The sequence below is a fragment of the Schistocerca nitens genome, chromosome 11, assembly GCF_023898315.1.
Source record: "Schistocerca nitens isolate TAMUIC-IGC-003100 chromosome 11, iqSchNite1.1, whole genome shotgun sequence".
Taxonomy (NCBI): domain Eukaryota; kingdom Metazoa; phylum Arthropoda; class Insecta; order Orthoptera; family Acrididae; genus Schistocerca; species Schistocerca nitens.
This window is the reverse complement of record NC_064624.1, coordinates 6334526-6347726: the sequence shown is the minus strand read 5'-3', so window position 1 is coordinate 6347726 and position 13201 is coordinate 6334526. Positions and strand designations below refer to the sequence as shown.

The 13201-nt window shown below is 39.9% G+C and overlaps 1 non-coding gene across 1 annotated transcript; it reads right to left on the bottom strand.

The window, feature by feature from the left end:
• Nucleotides 1-12280: 12280 nt before the first annotated feature.
• Trnaa-cgc (transfer RNA alanine (anticodon CGC)) lies at nt 12281-12355 on the bottom strand. The gene has a single exon. It is a non-coding gene; the product is annotated as a tRNA-Ala (tRNA).
• Between the last annotated feature and the right edge of the window lie 846 nt (nt 12356-13201).

Here is a 13201-nt window from a genome sequence, read left to right as displayed (position 1 = left end):
AATGCTACTTATTAATTCACTAAAATGAATAGGATTATGCCTTGTGCAAGTATAGGTCAGGACAGCATAGGGTCAACATGTTATTTACACACACACGCATGCACACCTGTTGTCTATACTACAAACTAACTACCCATAAACATGTATTACTCAAAATTCTACTTCAATCCACTACTAGTTAATCCAACAAGGTTCTTCATTGCTACTTCAACACAGTGTTTATACCACTACAACAGTGTTCTAATTCGTCCTCTTCCTGGAGAAACTTTCCTTAAACATACATAGTAAAAAGAACAATGGTTATTTGCACGCCAAAACATTTATACCAGTTGACACACCTGATAAGAGACCCGCAATTATACATTTATCATACTCATATGTTTATACATAAAACAGTAAGACCATTTCATCTATAATTACGTTATCACTAGAATTAATCACGCAGATGACTCTGAGAAGGCTAAAAATATTTTCATCCTACAGGTTATATTACATTTTCCTACCAATTTGCCTCCAATTTCGTTCCTCCTTTAAGTTACCTTTCGCTTCCAAATCAGTTATTTCGCCTGTGGTGGTTATTCTGGATTCATTTCTCATGAATGGCAAAATTGTGGTCTCCTCTATTCTGTAAAACAGTTCCATCTTAACATGTTGAACTTACAACAGACACAAAAGATCCGAATCCTCCTGTAGTTTAAATGACAAATGTTTTGCTTCATCCTTATTACAGTAAACCAAGCTTTCCTTCCGTCCCATAATCAAAATTGTTTAATCTTCCTCTACCTTCAAGAGGGACATTTCTTCAGTTCAACTCATATAGGCTGCAGTGCATCCTGCACCGGCGAAAACAGTAAGCTGTAATGCTCATAGCATCAACAAAACACATAAACGTCACTTTTCTAGGACAAGTATTAAAGCAGAATAATTTTTCACGCTCGGGCTCATCAGTCAAGACTACAAAAAGGATCCATATTTCTGTTCCATTCTCTTTGCTGAAAAACTGCTCGTATTTGACTACCACAATAATATTTCGGGGACACGTAAATTACACAAACCACAACTCTTCTTTCACCTTGGAGGGAATCAATATACTGACGAAATCCACAGACAGCACTTTACATACTCAGTTATAAAGAACAAAAAAGACATATATCGTCAATATTAACATATCATCGCATATTGGGAAGCCATTGGTTAAACAATCGTATTATCGTATCCTGTTTTCAAGATTCCAAACTTACTCATTCCTTTCTCAGAGTTCTCCTATCTTAAAATATTCGTACAGCACGCATACTATAGTAAGAGATCCTCATTTATACTGACAGACATAGAATAGTACTAGATAGATAGTAGCACTAAAAGCAGAAAATCGGAAACAAGGCTACTAACAGCCGGGGAACTGGGTTTGCCAGACCCATAATACCCACAGATCGGATATTTCCCTGAGTTTTGCATTAATTCAACACAGATCTTGCTTCTCTCAGGAGCGACTCTTTTCAATTTACACAAAAAAACCATAAACAACATTTCACTCGTTCACAAAGAAACCTTTCATCTTCACATTTGAACCAACCTAAATCCTAATTGCACAAGGAAAGAAAAAAAACTAAAAACATGACTTCAATCAATCACATAGAAACATCTTTATCATTATTTTTACCAACATATTATTCAAAATGCATACGTCACAAATTTAAACTAATCAATTCTTTCTCCTCACCGTCCTCTCTACTCCTCACTGTCCTTTCTACTCATTTGCCATGTCGCTCATTTGTTCCGATTGGGCGCCTTCTGCGCTGATCGTTTGTAATTGCCGGTTTTGTTCATTTCCATTTGCTGGATTATGTCTAGGGTTAGCCGGCCGGATTTCAACATCATGAGGTGCTCCGCCTACAGTACTATTCCCACCGTGTTCACCGTAGTATCGATTCTGGTTGCCGTACCTGTAGCGTTCACGATCTTGTCCACGTTCTCGATCATTTCCGTTGTGCCACCTGTGTTCGCGACTGTTACCCCAGTTTCTATACGGCCGGTCCCGATTATTGTTTCGTTCGCGTCGCGACGACCAGTCACGCCGTTGATTAGTACTAGGGCCACGACTGTGATCGCGCTGCTGTGCCCCGTAATAACTTTGTGCCTGATTAGGCGGGCATTCTCCTGTATTGTATTCCAGCTCTTGGAGAAGTGTCTTAAACGTTTCCACGTCCTCTTTGCATCGTCCCGCAAGAATGACGTGGCGCGAGTGCATAGGCAATTTGGTGATGCATTTCCTAATTAGTTCCGCAGGCCCGTATGGGTCGTATAGAAATTGATTTGCCTGCAGCATGTGGTCGAATAGGCGTGCTGGGCTGCCGAAACCAGACTGGTTCAAATTTGGCAGCATAATTATGCCATGCTTGACCATATCTCCCCCCCCCCCCCCCCTCATGAACCATGGACCTTGCCGTTGGTGGGGAGGCTTGCGTGCCTCAGCGATACAGATAGCCGTACCGTAGGTGCAACCACAACGGAGGGGTATCTGTTGAGAGGCCAGACAAACGTGTGGTTCCTGAAGAGGGGCAGCAGCCTTTTCAATAGTTGCAGGGGCAACAGTCTGGTTGATTGACTGATCTGGCCTTGTAACAATAACCAAAACGGCCTTGCTGTGCTGGTACTGCGAACGGCTGAAAGCAAGGGGAAACTACAGCCGTAATTTTCCCGAGGGCATGCAGCTTTACTGTATGATTAAATGATGATGGCGTCCTCTTGGGTAAAATATTCCGGAGGTAAAATAGTCCCCCATTCGTATCTCCGGGCGGGGACTACTCAAGAGGATGTCATTATCAGGAGAAAGAAAACTGGCGTTCTACGGATCGGAGCGTGGAATGTCAGATCCCTTAATCGGGCAGGTAGGTTAGAAAATTTAAAAAGGGAAATGGATAGGTTGAAGTTAGATATAGTGGGAATTAATGAAGTTCGGTGGCAGGAGGAACAAGACTTCTGGTCAGGTGACTACAGGATTATAAATAGGAATGCGGGTAAGCTACTACAAACAGCATAGTGAACGCATTATTGTGGCCAAGATAGATACGAAGCCCACACCTACTACAGTAGTACAATTTTATATGCCAACTAGCTCTGCAGATGACGAAGAAATTGAAGAAATGTATGATGAAATAAAAGAAATTATTCAGATTGTGAAGGGAGACGAAAATTTAATAGTCATTGGTGACTGGAATTCGAGTGTAGGAAAAGGGAGAGAAGGAAACATAGTAGGTGAATATGGATTGGGGCTAAGAAATGAAAGAAGGAGTAAGACAGGGTTGTAGCCTCTCCCCGATGTTGTTCAATCTGTATATTGAGCCGCCGCACAACATAATCATGGCTAACACTTGGTTTAAGAATCATGAAAGAAGGTTGTATACATGGAAGAACCCTGGAGATACTAAAAGGTATCAGATAGATTATATAATGGTAAGACAGAGATTTAGGAACCAGGTTTTAAATTGTAAGACATTTCCAGGGGCAGATGTGGACTCTGACCACAATCTATTGGTTATGACCTGTAGATTAAAACTGAAGAAACTGCAAAAAGGTGGGAATTTACGGAGATGGGACCTGGATAAACTGACTAAACCAGAGCTTGTACAGAGTTTCAGGGAGAGCATAAGGGAACAATTGACAGGAATGGGGGAAAGAAATACAGTAGAAGAAGAATGGGCAGCTTTGAGGGATGAAGTAGCGAAGGCAGCAGAGGATCAAGTAGGTAAAAAGACGAGGGCTAGTAGAAATCCTTGGGTAACAGAAGAAATATTGAATTTAATTGATGAAAGGAGAAAATATAAAAATGCAGTAAATGAAGCAGGCAAAAAGGAATACATATGTCTCAAAAATGAGATCGACAGGAAGTGCAAAATGGCTAAGCAGGGATGGCTAGAGGACAAATGTAAGGATGTAGAGGCCTATCTCACTAGGGGTAAGATAGATACAGCCTACAGGAAAATTAAAGAGACCTTTGGAGATAAGAGAACAACTTGTATGAATATCAAGAGCTCAGATGGAAACCCAGTTCTAAGCAAAGAAGGGAAAGCGGAAAGGTGGAAGGAGTATATAGAGGGTCTATACAAGAGCGATGTACTTGAGGACAATATTATGGAAATGGAAGAGGATGTAGATGAAGATGAAATGGGAGATATGATACTGCGTGAAGAGTTTGACAGAGCACTGAAAGACCTGAGTCGAAACAAGGCCCCCGGAGTAGACAACATTCCATTGGAACTACTGCCGGCCTTGGGAGAGCCAGTCCTGACAAAACTCTACCATCTGGTGAGCAAGATGTATGAAACAGGCGAAATACCCTCAGACTTCAAGAAGAATATAATAATTCCAATCCCAAAGAAAGCAGGTGTTGACAGATGTGAAAATTACCGGACTATGAGTTTAATAAGTCACAGCTGCAAAATACTAACACGAATTCTTTACAGACGAATGGAATACCTAGTAGAAGCCAACCTCGGGGAAGATCAGTTTGGATTCCGTAGAAACACTGGAACACATGAGGCAATACTGACCTTACGACTTATCTTAGAAGAAAGATTAAGGAAAGGCAAACCTACGTTTCTAGCATTTGTAGACTTAGAGAAAGCTTTTGACAATGTTGACTGGAATATTCTCTTTCAAATTCTAAAGGTGGCAGGGGTAAAATACAGGGAGCGAAAGGCTATTTACAATTTGTACAGAAACCAGATGGCAGTTATGCGAGACGAGGGACATGAAAGGGAAGCAGTGGTTGGGAAGGGAGTAAGACAGGGTTGTAGCCTCTCCCCGATGTTGTTCAATCTGTATATTGAGCAAGCAGTAAAGGAAAAAAAGAAAAATTCATGGAGAAGAAATAAAAACTTTGAGGTTCGCCGATGACATTGTAATTCTGTCAGAGACGGCAAAGGACTTGGAAGAGCAGTTGAATGGAATGGACAGTGTCTTGAAAGGAGGATATAAGATGAACATCAACAAAAGCAAAACAAGGATAATGGAATGTAGTCTAATTAAGTCGGGTGATGCTGAGGGAATTAGATTAGGAAATGAGACACTTAAAGTAGTAAAGGAGTTTTGCTATTTGGGGAGCAAAATAACTGATGATGGTCGAAGTAGAGAGGATATAAAATGTAGACTGGCAATGGCAAGGAAAGCGTTTCTGAAGAAGAGAAATTTATTGACATCGAGTATAGATTTAAGTGTCAGGAAGTCATTTCTGAAAGAATTTGTATGGAGTGTAGCCATGTATGGAAGTGAAACATGGACGATAAATAGTTTGGACGAGAAGAGAATAGAAGCTTTCGAAATGTGGTGCTACAGAAGAATGCTGAGGATTAGATGGGTGGATCACATAACTAATGAGGAAGTATTGAATAGGATTGGGAAGAAGAGAAGTTTGTGGCACAATTTGACCAGAAGAAGGGATCGGTTGGTAGGACATGTTCTGAGGCATCAAGGGATCACCAATTTAGTATTGGAGGGCAGCGTGGGGAATCGTAGAGGGAGACCAAGAGATGAATACACTAAGCAGATTCAGAAGGATGTAGGTAGCAGTAGGTACTGGGAGATGAAAAAGCTTGCACAGGATAGAGTAGCTTCGAGAGCTGCATCAAACCAGTCTCAGGACTGAAGACCACAACAACAACAACAGACCCTATCTTGTGCCACTTCCGACCAATATGCGGACAGAAAGGTTTGTCGAAACTCTGGAGTGGATTTGCAGCGACGCGCTGCCGACGTCATGCGAATCGCCGGTTCGCCTTCCAAATAGCCACACATATATTCTATCTTATGTGAACTTGCCGAGTCGGGGGGAAGACAGAATTCAAATTGCTCGAGCCATGCTCGTGGATGTATTCCTTTTTGCGAATTTCGAAATATCTCAAACTTTCTTCCCAAAAGGAAATGTTTGAAATCAGATCCCCGCATTTCCTCCCGGCGAGGCCCTTGAATGTTCGTATTTTTCTCATGTCTGCCCCTCAAAATACATTCTTCCCTGTCGTCAAAATCTCCCTCGTGGCTGGAGTCCCTCTCTGCACCCTTTGTACGGCTATTTTTAGTGCTATTGGCGAGTTCGGAATCACAATCCATGCGGTATTCCAGATGCGCCACGCGTTCTTGTAATTCGCCTGTTACAGCTTTGTGTCGCCTGTTCACTTCGACTTGTCCCTTCTGAAATCTAAGAAGTGAACGCATTTCTGCGGTCTCTGCGGCCGCTACCGGTGTAGTATTGTTCTCGCTTTCTGTCACCTTCATCGTGCCTACGATGTCCGCTAATGCCGCAATCTTATCATGTATTTGTCTGTTGTCCTCCGCCCCAGTCTGCTTCAATTGTTCTACTTGCTGTTGGAGTGCGTGAATCGCTAGACTGTTGTCCGCTACTGTGTTGCTAACGGACGTGGGACAATGCGTTTCCGCCTCCTGGACCCTCGAGAGTACCTGCTGGTATTCCCTTTGGCATTCTTCTCTCAGCGCTTGGACATTCCTAAGTAGATGTAAATAAATTATACACAACTGCAACCAGTCACTTTTTTCATTAGTAATGCTTTATTACATTAACCGGTTTTCGAACCCTTTCAGGTTCATCTTCAGATGATTTCGGGAGAATCCGGGAAGCTACATCATTATTGGTAGTAGCATAATGCTGGGTGCTGGTTCTATGGCAGAAAGATGGGTCACACTTTAATGTATCGCCATGACTATAAATTATCTGTCGATATGGGTGTGAATTTAGTTTTTACTTACTGCGACAGTATAGGCGGCTTTTTTCGTATCTGTCTGCGTCGCCTATACTGTCGCAGTAAGTAAAAACTAAATTCACACCCATATCGACAGATAATTTATAGTCATGGCGATACATTAAAGTGTGACCCATCTTTCTGCCATAGAACCAGCACCCAGCATTATGCTACTACCAATAATGATGTAGCTTCCCGGATTCTCCCGAAATCATCTGAAGATGAACCTGAAAGGGTTCGAAAACCGGTTAATGTAATAAAGCATTACTAATGAAAAAAGTGACTGGTTGCAGTTGTGTATAATTTATTTACATTAATATACAGTCACGGTTCTAAAATATCCGTAATGGATAAGCATAATCCTAAGTAGATGTTCCTCGCTCTCTTTCGATTCTGCATGGCGACTCCGCTTGCCCTGTTCTAAGGCTTGCAGACGATAATCGATTTGTTCAAATGTACGGCCTAATTCTTTCATAATATCACTTTTTATTTCACTTGCCAGATTGTTTATTCTTGGTGAGATATCATCGGACACTCTCTGCATCGACTTGTCGACTTTATTTGTCTGCTGGATTAGTTTTTCGTCTATTTGTTCACCTAGCTCGCAGATCGATTTTTCAGATTTCTCTGCGTTTTCTTTATTTTGTTGCAGTAAGGCTTTCATGAGTTCTGCCAAATCAATTTGGTTAATTGGAGACAAATTAATTTCTGGATCTGATGTGAGCCCATTCGTCCTGTTTTGCATTTCCTCTAAAGTATTCCCCAATGTATTTTCGGAACCGTCCGACGCGTTAATATTCGAAATCAAATTACCCCCTTGATCCATGTTGCTTAAGTTGTTGGACCGCCTACTTTTAGCTTGGTTACGTGTCTGCATTAGTTCAATTTATACCCGGTACGCAACACACTAATCAGAATAAATGTATCCCCCAAAAATTACGACAGTCACACGAAAGGTACCCAACTTAGAATGCACTTTTTCACACGCAAAAAAATTTATATCTTTGATCGAAGTCAGTGCAATTTACAAGCGAGAAAAAAAAACACATACATATAAAACACACAAATACAGAAAACAAAACAAGACAAACAACACAACGCCGCTCAACAACGCCGTGAATCTTTTGAAAGTCTGCTCAGAAACAACGCAGAAGTTGTTTGAGCGCTGCAGGGAAAAAAATTAAGATTATACAACGCTCGCAATCTAACGTTTCAGAGATTCCAGAGTCTAGCGGAATCACACAACAGGGTCGCCATGTGTAATGTTGTTATGTGTAATGTTGTTGCATTAATTTGTGGTGTAATCGGTGCTGATAAATCAAGACCATAAAAGTGTGTTAAAAGCTGCGAGCTATCTGAGGAAGTTAAGGGGCTCCGGAACGCCCTATACTTGCAATGTTAAAATAACGCTTATAAATTACATCTTTCCTCACAAAGTATTTGAGGTAGGAAGTTGAACTTTTTACAGATTATTTATTGGAATATGGGCTACAACTTAACACAGGGATTTTACAAAATTTTAGTTCAGTTATTAAAGATGATTTTTTTTTCAATTGTAACGAAAATTCACAATATTTTTTTGCAATTTTTTTATTTATATATTCAAAAATATACAGTTTTTTGGAAAAAGGCTGTGTTAAATTATGCAGAAGGTACTGTGTAACATTTACTGAAAGTTTGAAACAAATATGTTTGGAAGATCCTTAGAAAACATGTAATTAGTATGAGAAAATAAAAGTTTTGGGAATCGAGCGACAAAGATTGGATTAACATTTTAATGCATTCCAGGTCCATAGGATGGATTATCTTCATCCTCTGTAAACTCCTCCTCCAGCTTCCTCTTGTTCCTCCTCCTGTTTACTCTTGCTTGTATTTCTAGACTCTTTACAGCCCTGTCTGCAGCCCGAAGGCGTTCCTTGTCTAAAGCAAGCATCACTCGTACCATGTTAGAACCTATCTTCATTCCCATATTTCTAAATACCTTGCACCTTACAATGTTGCCATCATTGAAAGTCGCAACAGCATCATACACACCAAAGTGAAGTGTTTCTATTCCAACAAATACAGTCTTGGGGATTCTCGACCATATAACACTATTTACACTTTCATTGGGGTTTTGAGTTTTTCCGTGAATACACTTTTTCAACAGTCAGGTGCTGCTAAGTCTCTGAAAATACGTTTTATCGCCTCCATTATTGCATGAGGCAGACTATGCTTATGAGTGTACACTTCACCAGTTAGCAATCCTTTGTTATATTTACACCAACTGTCTTCTTCTTTGGGACACAAGCTATGTTGGGGATTTTCATCGTCTTTATTGTTTACAGTAATAACACATACCTTTGACTTTCCAACATTTCTCCTTTCCTTAAAAGCCTTCAGAGTATTTCTAATAACTTTACTTTTACTCATTATTATACTTCAACAAAACAGAGACTCAAGAAACAGAATTAATTACGAATATTTTCGAGATAACGACAGAGTAAATAAACATGAAACAATGGACAATCACATAAGCGATATATATTGAACCATCACAGGTTAGCCACAACACATATTTTATCTCACATCACTAAAATGTACCTGATGAACACGGACGTTAATAATAACACCATTTGACAGCAGTTTAACAGCGCCACAGTAGGTCACGCCCATGTAGAACACACGTCAAAAAAAATTTAAAAATAGTTGTAGTCTTCGGAATTGAATAAATTATATATCTATTAAAAGGTAATAGTCTGCAGATTCAGAAAACGCAAAAAAGTAAAAATTGAATTTTTCATGATTTTGAGCCTTTCCGGAGCCCCTTAACCTTGCATTACTGCGCAACTGTTTCACCAGGTATCCAGTCTAGCTTACCAAATTCCCAACCAGACTAACATTAATTATAATCCTTTAGTACTCATCTTATGATAACTGGTGATATATATATATATATATATATATATATATATATATATATATATATATATATATATATAAAGACAATTTAAATAAAAAGAAATAAATCAGTTTATATTTTAAACTTGATTCATAGCTAAACTGGTGCCTTATTTAGGATTGTGAAAATGTGAGTTTGTAATCTTACAGAACACATCAAATAGGGAGCCAAGATTGGTAGACTACATACAACACTGCATTCATAAAATAACACACGAAGAACGTTGAATCATATGCAAGAGAAAATTAACCACAACCAACCGATTCAATTTTCACCCAAAGAAGTTACGTTCGTAGCGCAATCCTGTCCGTCATGAAATTACCACACACTGGTATACTAAATTCATACTAACTCTCTGTGAAATCTTCGCAAAAAGAATAGCTGAGGGCTACTATTATGCTTACACCACATGCTTCACGTGGTCAACTTTGTGTAAACCAAGAGTGTAACTCCACAATAATTTTGATAATTAAAATAAATTACGACGAAACGCAATTTATAAAAGAAAAACCTCGAACTGGTTACTATCGTCTTACTATTAACCCGATGGGTCAAACAATTGTATAAGCACGTGGTACTGGTCTCACAAAGTATACCCCACGTGGGTTGAATATAAAGAAAAGTTGCTGTATTGAAAAATATTGTCAAGACGAGATGTTATAATCTCACGCACATTCGCATTTAAGATGACCTTAGTTTGAGTTACTGATCAACACGTGGTTCCACTTTACTCACAAAGTAGTACAAAACAACTACCGGAAGATATTCTGAAATTCACACTCGACTTACACTGCGTTGCAATTTAAGATAACATTAGATATTTTAGAGCTAAACCTGAAATAAAGGTGACTACATTTTCAGTTAGGCAGAACTTAAGAAATCCATTGTCCTACGGACTCAGCAGACACGCGCTTAGCCGGAGATCTTACCACTTCAGACGCTCGCCGCGGACAGACTGACCTGAGCTCCTAGCGAGCGTGCTTAACAGATACAAACGGAAGTGACCAGAGAGGCAGCTTCCTATACCAACATGACAAGGGACGGACAGGACCATACTAAGGATAGAAACCTCTCTGCTTTTAGAAAGCGTAGCTACCTGTTCCGACGTTGGTCCTACTGTTCTCTAGCTGACAGGCTTGTCTGCTACCATCCAGCATGCAACTAGAAATACATTTGCTCATTCATCCTCTCACACAGAAGGGAAGGGGGATGACAGTATCTTATCATATACAGTATATAAAAGAAAGCGGATGTAGGTTCCGTATGAGACTGTGTGACATGAATTACATATAAACTGTGTTTTAAAGTGTAGTAGTGTGACAGATCGTTCTTGTTTATGTGTAAAAGTAACACGTTCGACTGCTCAGTCTCCTCCCAGATAGTCAGAAACACCACAGTAAATTTAGAAGAGGAATTTATGCCGTAAATGACAACAGATTTAAGAAATTAACATGAAAGGAATGCAACAGCGACCTTTCAAGTATTCAATAACAATTTCCAAAAATATTTTTTAGCTACTGAATATCTTACTGTTGACGAACAGTTTTTGGCATTTAGAGGAAACTGCCCTTTCAGGCAATTTATTGCTAGGAAACCTGCAATGTAGCGTTTGCTGTATTTGATGTAAAAACAAATTATACTTTGAATTTAGAACCGTATGTCGGCAAGCATACAGAGGGACCATATAATGCCAGTAATTCAGCTGAAGATGTTGTTCTTTGAATGGTCAAACAAGTACAAAGGTACAAGGAGAAATATCGCTGGTGACAACTGGTTTACCAGTTTTTCTTTAGTCGAGAAATTTCAGGCGAAGAAAGTGACATACGTTGGAACAGTACAAAAAAAATAGAGGGAAATGCCGAAAGAAGTTCTACCAAAAACAGAAAGGGATCCAAAATCAACTACATTTGGATTTATACAGGGATGTATATTGGTCTCACACTGTCCAAAGAAAAGATAGAATAGTGTTGGTGTTGTCAGCATGCATTTCGATGACGCTATTGATCGTTCAACAGGGGAAAAAATAAACCTGAAATGATTACTTTCTATAACATGTCAAAACTGAGGGTAGATCTTTTAGATCAGCTTTGTCAGAAGAACAATCTGTCATGTAATAGAAGAAGGTGGCCTATCACACTGTTTTACAATATGTTGAACATTGCAGCCATAAATGCTTTATGTATATATAAATAGCACTCCATGGCTGCAAATCAGGTTGTACGAAAGGATTGATTTTATAGAAAAATTAGCTGGGAACGAATAAAGCTTCAAATAGAGTGACGTTCCCTTATTAAAAGCCTTTCATGTGAAATTCGGAAGAGGGCTAAATTACTGTTAGGCATCGAAGGAACTGCGGACAGCCACAAAAATCAACACGATCACGTGGAAGGTCTTATATAAGTGGAAGACGAGGAAATAAAACAACTCGTAGATGGTGCGCTACATGCAGCAACTGGACATGTGTTGATCATCTGAAAGACATATGTGTAAACTGTGTTGTCAAATAATGTGTGTTCTTTATTTCAATTTTGTTTGCACTTTGTCACTTAATTACATTTTCATGAAACGTCCTGGCAGATTAAAACTGTGTACCGGACCGAGACTTGAACTCGGGACCTTTGCCTTGCGTGGGCAAGTGCTCTACCAACTGAGCTACCCAGTCACGACTCACGGCCCGTCCTCATAATTTTACATCTGCCAGTACCTCGTCTCCTACCTTCCAAAGTTCACAAAAGTTCTCCTGCGAAACTTGCAGGACTAGCACTCCTGGAAGAAAGGATACAGCGGAGACATGGCTTAGCCACAGCCTGGGGGATGTTCCCACAGTGAAATTTTCACTCTGCAGCGGAGTGTGCGCTGATTCTGAAACTTCCTGGCAGATCAAAACTGAGTGTCGGACCGAGACTCGAACTCGGGACCTCGGTAGCTGAGATGGTAGAGCACTTGCCCGTGAAAGGCAAAGGTCCCGAGTTCCAGTCTAAAAAAAAAAAAAAAATGGCTCTGAGCACTATGAGACTTAACAGCTATGGTCATCAGTCCCCTAGAACTTAGAACTACTTAAACCTAACTGATCTAAGGACATCAGACAACACCCAGTCATCACGAGGCAGAGAAGATGCCTGATCCCGCCGGGAATCGAACCCGGGCGCGGGAAGCGAGAACGCTACCGCACGACCACGAGCTGCGGACGTTCGAGTCTCAGTCCGGCACACAGTTTTGCTCTGCCAGGAAGTTTCAAAATCAGCGCGCACTCCTCTGCAGAGTGAAAATTTCATTGTGGGAATATTTACATGTTCTTTTAATAAATGGTTACATTGTTAAACATCTCTCAATGCTTACATGGAAAACAGATGTAAATTTGTTGTTTAGAAATGTAACCTTATGAAATTATTGCACAAACTGTTCCAAACGTTACAATATATTGTAATGTGTACCAATATTAAAGATATTATATTTAGAGTTAATAAAAATCATAGAATCAATCATAAATACCGTTTGAAGTATTTGT